This window comes from Corapipo altera, unplaced genomic scaffold (genome assembly GCF_003945725.1).
Source record: "Corapipo altera isolate COAL_440 unplaced genomic scaffold, ASM394572v1 24b, whole genome shotgun sequence".
In the NCBI taxonomy this organism is placed as follows: Eukaryota; Metazoa; Chordata; class Aves; order Passeriformes; family Pipridae; genus Corapipo; species Corapipo altera.
The window spans coordinates 7632600-7639644 of NW_020884888.1; the positions used below are offsets into that span (position 1 = coordinate 7632600).

Consider the following 7045-nt stretch of genomic DNA (forward strand, 5'->3'; position numbering starts at 1 on the left):
CTCTTCACTTGCTGTAATCACTGGGAGTATCAGCAGTCACAGGAACTGATGTGACCAGTACAAACGCAAGCCCTGACGTAGTAGTGACTCTGCGAGGCTGATTTTCAGGCTGAGGAATAGTCTGTGTGGAGCAGCTGTTTTGGATTGTCCTTGCTTTGTTTTGAAATCCACTTGAAGCACTCAGCATAGCTGACAAACGAGTTCATTTTCTGGGTGTGGTTCTCCAGGGCTTTGGAAAGACTACTGCAAAGTTCTTAGGGAAAGGTTTTTTGGAGTGCTGACTATTGATAAGCCAGTAAATTGTTTTCACTAGTTTCTTGGTGTCAAGGGTGATTTTGAGTGATGTGTAGCCAGGATTAAAAAGACCTTGCTTGCCATGAACGAAAACGATGAGTGGACTTCTTTTACTAAGATTTTCTCTTGGAGGTGGTGGGGCATTATTGTTCCACTTTACTCTTCCCTCTCTATCTCAGTCAGCTGGGGTCAGAGAAGCATCAAAAATATGAGAAAGCAAATCCAAGAAACCAGTCAGGTATTTAATACATAACCAGGCTTATATCACAAAAAGGGAAAGAGCTGAGACATACACGTATGGCTCTGGTTTCCTTCCAGAAGTTTCTGAAGACCAGGAATGCTGTTGTTGTTCCCTGAGACAGCTGACCTGCCAGGGAAGGAGGCAGGCAGAGGAGGGGGTGTGTGCATTTGTCTTTCCCTCCTCAGAATGAAATATGTCTTCTTTCCTCTGCCATTGTCATTACTTGCAACCGTGTCTGTTTTGCAAAATCACCATCTCCCCTGTGGAATGATGAGATTGTTCAAATCCCAAGTTTGAAGGGATGGGCTGCTGCACAACATTTATTTTTGTTTTGGTTTGTGTTTTGATAAGGTTTTGTTTTTATTTCTGTAATGGTAATGTCTGAAATGTTCCCCTCTGATTTTCATTTGCATATGGCTATAGAGTATTTCTTCTTTCCTCCATTTAGTAGCCTTTAGCAGGCTCTGATCTGCATTCAAGGACTAAAAGCCTTTCAAAAATGTTGTGTCATCCTACAAATAGCCTCTAATTAGTCTAGTGCCTATTTAAAACTTAATAGTTTACAGTACATTTAATAACTTATGAAAAGTAGCTGGTTCTTTTTGAACTAATTTACCACTGCTATGCTCACAGGCAGGTTTTTTAAGGACAGGTTAAATGTATGTGTGTAAATATATATAATAGCTAGATACAAATGCACGTTTCAGCATTAATTTTAGAGCATTGAAACATTTAAAGCATTTGAGAAAAACCACCAGGCTTTTTGACACATAAAGACTTCTTCAGACAAGCTGATATTTTTGAAACTACCTTTTCGTTGCTCCCTAGGGGTTCTTAAGTCCTCTCAATGTTCAGGGCATGGGGGTAGTGGTCTACAAGCAGTGGGATAAGGGACAGGAAGTCTTACATCTGCCAGTGTTTCAATGAGTGCTTGTATGTGTGTCACACTTTATGCCAAATCAGTTGGCAAAGGGACAATTTTTGCTTGTAACAGTTTGCTGTGTGCAGTTCAAAACAGCACAGCTTCCACTGCTGTCCTGTATAAGATGAGCTCACACATACTCAGCGGCACACCTTACCCTAACATACACGTTCTTCTCAGCACTCATCACCTACAGCATGGATTGAGCCACTAAAGGCAGGCGTCAGCAAGCAACACTGTGGTGGCTGGCTGGGCTCCAGGGGCCACTCCTCATGGAAAGTCATCAGGCTCCCCTGTGCCTTTCGGGAACACGCACATTGTAGTCCATGTTGAGTCAACATGTGGTTTATGTTGAATCAAGTCCTGTCTCCACTCCCAATTCCCTATGTGAGTCTGTGTGGTGAGGAAGATGACAGGTCTTACGTTCTGCCTTTGCACAGATATCAACCCAATGCTCAGAAAATGGAAGTAAATATTTTTATTAACGTCACTGTGGAACTGCATCGTTCCTCAGGCAGAATTGCCTTGCCTCATGTATGAAGCAGGGAAGCCTGGAGAAATTCAAGGTTGCCTAGGAAAACACCATTTCAGGGGAATCAGACTCTATCAACTATGTTGTCACTTTATGGTGGCCAAAAAGGGAATTTGTATCTGAACAGTATCTCGTTGTAAGAAAATCAGTCTGGGTGAAGCAGCATTATTGCCCTTCTCCAGACCCAATTAGCTAGGCTAAGAGAAGCTGGCTCGCTGCTTTTCTACTTGCTTCTACACACAATAAGAAGAATTACTTTCAGTAGCTGTTCCCTACAGGGGTAGCATGTACAATTTTCCTTACTCATTCCTATCTCTGTAGTAATGAGGTGAAATAGTCCATATCTGAATGGTCTTAATGCATACTAAAAGCAAAACCAAACCTAATGTTAATGATAGCACTGGGTTGAATGGAGATCTGAGCTGCTCTAGGCCACATTGAAATGTACCTCCAAAGCTCTGCAGAGACTCTTCTAGAGTCTTTGTTTTAGCAACTGGGGGAGACATGGCTTAGATTACTAATGTCACTGGGGCCAGTAAATGTTTTTCTGGCCAGACCACACTGCAGAAATTTATCCATTCCTCGCTACTCAAGTAACTGATTTGGCATACGGTAACTTTTAGAAAGGAGGCAAGCTTAGAAATGTTGATTCCTAACAAGAGCTAAGCAGGATGATGAGCAGCACTAGCTATGAAAAACACCAGGAAAATTGTTTTCTTGAATATTTAGACCTCTGAGAACTGTTGCCATACACATACGCTGTTCCATGTGCTTACCTTGCTAAATGCTGTATTGGAGGCACACCTGGTTACATCAGCTCCATGGCATGGGTCCAGCTGTGACATGGAAGCAGTGTTCTTCTGTGAGCAAGGACAGCTGCTTCTGCTATCAGCCACACCTGGTCATTAGTGAGCAATTTTGTAGCTGTAACCGTAAGGCACTGAAATTTATTTAGTGACAGCAATGTTTAATTTTATGTGGGATTGCTTCAGAGCCAGAAGTTCAGCAGCACATATTCTTATATTTCCAGAGAAGAGCACCTGTGTGAAAAAGGGTGTTGAAGGCATAGAAGAAAGGGGGATTAGAGGAGGAAAGAATTGGGATGAAGAAAAGCACTTTGAGTTTATTCCCTATATTACAGGCAAAGTTCATAAAGTATTCAGACTACTCAGCACTTGAACTCTGAGTATGTGGTCAGAATTTCCTCTCACTTCTGAATGACCTACTGCACAAACATTGGCTTGTTGACATATAATAGCTGCCTTCAAACAGGATATTATTCAACACTCTAAAATAATCTAAAACTCATTAGAAATAGCTAGGTTAATCCCCATCACCTGTGAGTGAGGAATAAAAAATAAATTATTCACAACCCATTACTCCCCTGGTAAAGCACCACAGATTTTTGTGACTGTTAATGTGGCTGGAATCAATTAAACTGCTGTGCATTCTTTGAGAGTCCTAAAGTGTTTTTAAGTTTGGGCTTAAACATGGACAGTGACATACTTTTCCCAATAAGAATTCACCGCATGTGTTTTAAGGTGTTTTGAACCAATAAAACCTTGTTTAGAAAATAAATCCATTAAAAGCAGAAAGGAGAAATATTTCCATTTAAAGAAGAGGGTTTGTTTGCACAGGGTTTGTTTTTTTGTTTAAATCATACCAAGTGAGCTGGTAGGAATGATGAGATGTAGATAGACACACAGAGCTTACTGTAAAGAAATAATTGCATCTGGTTAGTTTATATGAGATAAAAGCAACAAAGGTCATAGTTGTAGAATACCAAAATCCTTCTGACATGAAGAAATATTAATTGGACTTACTTCAGTTTAAACTTTAATTATTTATCTTTAAAGAAGCGGCATACAGAAATGTGTAACTGAGCAAAACAACTATCCCCCTGTACACCCCTTCACTGTCATCAGGGCTGGATCACTCACAGCCAGGTTTTCCACCTGCCAACAATTAAGTGTGTCTTCCTGTAACCTGCATAAACCCTTCAAAAGATACTTCCTCATAACCTGTTTTCAGTTTTCTGTTGTGTGTCAAGCAGAGGCAGAAGACAGAAATGTGCTAGAAAAACATCTTCCTTCCAGAGGGCTGAAAGGTCAATTATTTCCCTCCAAAAAGGGGTGGAGGGGTGGGGAAAAACAGTTTGCTTTGTAGAGGCAATAGAAGTTCATGATTTTTTTTTCCTTTAGGATTTTTCCCCTTTTTGGAGGTGACTGCGCAAGCTAACTGACCTTTCTGGCATGATGTGCTGGAAAGAGACATACTTGGCCATTTCAAGCTCCCTCCTGTGCATGTTCAATAGTAAGGCAGACTTCACAATTACCGAGAGGGTCTCAGTTAAATCAGCCTTTTGTCATGAGGGGAAAATACTTCACAGACAGCCCTCTGAGGCTTCTGGGTCTACTACTGGCTTTTTCCCACCATTCCTGACCTCTCTGCTCTCATCTGCTCTCCAAAACGCACTTCTGAGAGGCGAAAGGGGATACTTTTGTCTGTGTGCTTTGCTGTTAGTAATCACAGTAACAGCTAATCCCACAGCATTTAAAACATGATGATTCCACTTGTACATTTAACAGCCTTCAAAACCAATATTAAGATACTTCTTTTGCCAATTAAAAGAACATAAATGCTTGTCAGACAGCTTTGGAGTCAGGTGTGTAAGATGCTGGAATCTAAAATAAAGCATTTAATTTTCAGCCCTGTCAATCAACAAAGCCATGCAGAGCTTTTCCAGTCCTTCATATCAAAAAAGGGTATTACACTGAGCTAGTGAGTGGCCTTAGAGAAGGAAGGACTGAAAGAGCAGAGACTGACACTTTGCATGACCCTGACTCAGTGGGGCAGCTAGCATGCATCAGTTTGGCTAATAGCTACAAATGGGTTCCTCTGGAGCCAGCTCCTTGTTTCATGTATCTCATAAGATTATAACCACACCTAAACTAAGTTTCAACAATTTAAGATTTTGGAAACACTTTTAATCCAATCTTTTACCGTATGAAACCCTATTGCTGTTAATGCTGGAGATATTTCAGCAGTTTGTCTGGGCAAGAGCTCTTGCTTATTTTATTATTCATTCCTAGTCATCTTGGCTTCATTTCATTCGTTTTGAGAGGGCAGACAAAATTAATATTTACAGACACCAAAGTACCTCAGTGTCTGGAAGGCCAAATCATTTCCATGATCCCTGTTACTCCTCTTGGAGGAGCACAAATGAGAAGGATTGCTGTGGGGAGAGGGGTTCTGACCAGGTAGCCCATGTGCTAGCAAAATAGACAGTAGACAACAAGAAGGCAAGAGAGAGCAATGGCCAGCCTTTATGAGGGAGAGTGGTGAATGGACTGGAAGGGAAGAGCAAGTTTTTTTGTGATAGTGGGAGAGGGAGGATGCAGGTGACCGCAGATGTGCTGGCGAGATGAGATCTTGGGCTAAACAAGGGAAAGGAATGTGAGGCGGGATTGTCTGCTCAAGAAAAAGTGACTTTCACTGAAGTTCTTTGTCTTTTAGTGCTATTATAGCCAAGTCATCCTAGTGGATTTTCTCATTGAAATTTCAAAGCTTTTCCATTTGAATCACCTAAGAATGTTATCCCACAGAGACACCAAGGCTTCCTGAGTAGTGACATTAGCCTCCTGCCTTCTGCAGACTTTCACTCAGTGTGCTGGTTTGCTTATGCCATGGTCTTACTTGAGAAAGACTTGATCTTTTTAAACCTGTCAAGACAACACTTCTAGATTTGGTAATCAGTTATTGATTCCCCTAGATCCATACTGTTTTTCTGTAATACTTTGTGGTGTTGCCCTTAATATAAAACTGAAAAGTGGGCGTTGGTCTCTCAAAGTGTTGGATCAGACACTTTACCTCAAGTAGTCCCTTTTACATTAATCTGTGCTGTTGACTTCTATGCAGGGAAAGTCTCTTCATTGGATACAGCAACTGCAGAAGCTGAATGTTAGGTCCTGTCCCCCACTAACAGACCACAGCTAGAAGAAGGGCACAGTGTGTTGGGTCTGTGCGCAGCTGGAGCTATAAGCAGCATAAACTATGTCATACAGATAGATTAAAGTGAAGTTTGCCCTCATTTTATGGCACTGTGCTCAAACACACCTCAGCTAGACCATGGGCTGCCTGTCTGCATTGTCACAGCTTTTCCTTCAGGGTCCTCCAGAACCTCATCACTGTTTGTACCATTTCTGGGTGTATGTCTGGGTGTTATAAATAACACTGTTTTGGAACCTCTTTGGTTGTGGCACCTTTTTAAAATTTTCTTTCAATTTTATATTCCTAACATATTAGTGTTGCCATTGTTTTTAACCATGCTTCCTGAAGGTAAAAATTGTGCTTTTATTAGGGTAAATATCAGGACAACAGCATCTTGACAACTGGAAAGCTCACCTGTTTGTTAAGGGTTCTTCTAGCACAAACTCATTTTAAAGAGTGGGGAGCACGGTGAAAATAGTGGTCTTGAATTTTCTGTCAGCTACAGAATCCCACTGCAAAGACGTAGTAACCGGTGAGGTTAAGAAGGGAGGGAAGTCCTGGGTGGAGTTTTAGTTGTTTCCAGGAGCCGTATAACTGACAATTCCAGACAGTGTTTGCAGCAACTGCTTAAAGTGACAGCCATGATGCCACCATGGTGAACGAAATCAGATGCATCTAATCATGAAGCCTTGTGTCTGCTCCAGGAGGGTGACCACAAACACTAGGACTTCTTTCTAAGAGTGCTATGCTATGCTGTACTAGTAAGAGATATTTAATAAGGGTATTTAGTCTTTCTTTTTACTTAGTACAAAACTAGACACCGTCAGCAGCTGTTTACAAGACTTGTTTAAAGTTTTTATTTTTTTTAATTTCAATGTGTTCTTCCTATGCCTATGTAACTGAAGAGGAGAATACAATGGGATTGACTTTCTAGTTAATTTTAGGCTGAGAAACACAGTGAATGGAAGAAGAACATGTATGTGCTTGTACCTGAAAACTAGATGAACCATTTCTCAGCTGGATCTGATTAATAATTAAACCAAATAGAATGATATGGACTGGGGCA

General features: G+C 41.1%; 1 long non-coding RNA gene across 2 annotated transcripts; it reads right to left on the reverse strand.

The window, feature by feature from the left end:
• Window positions 1-556: 556 nt before the first annotated feature.
• LOC113947458 lies at window positions 557-6486 on the reverse strand. Of its 2 annotated transcripts, none has more exons than XR_003527731.1 (3): window positions 6394-6486; window positions 2766-2887; window positions 557-795 (listed from the first exon to the last, which is right to left on the reverse strand). It is a non-coding gene; the product is annotated as an uncharacterized LOC113947458 (long non-coding RNA). The 2 variants fall into 2 exon arrangements; XR_003527730.1 differs by lacking the exon at window positions 6394-6486 and adding an exon at window positions 5860-5985.
• Window positions 6487-7045: the final 559 nt, after the last annotated feature.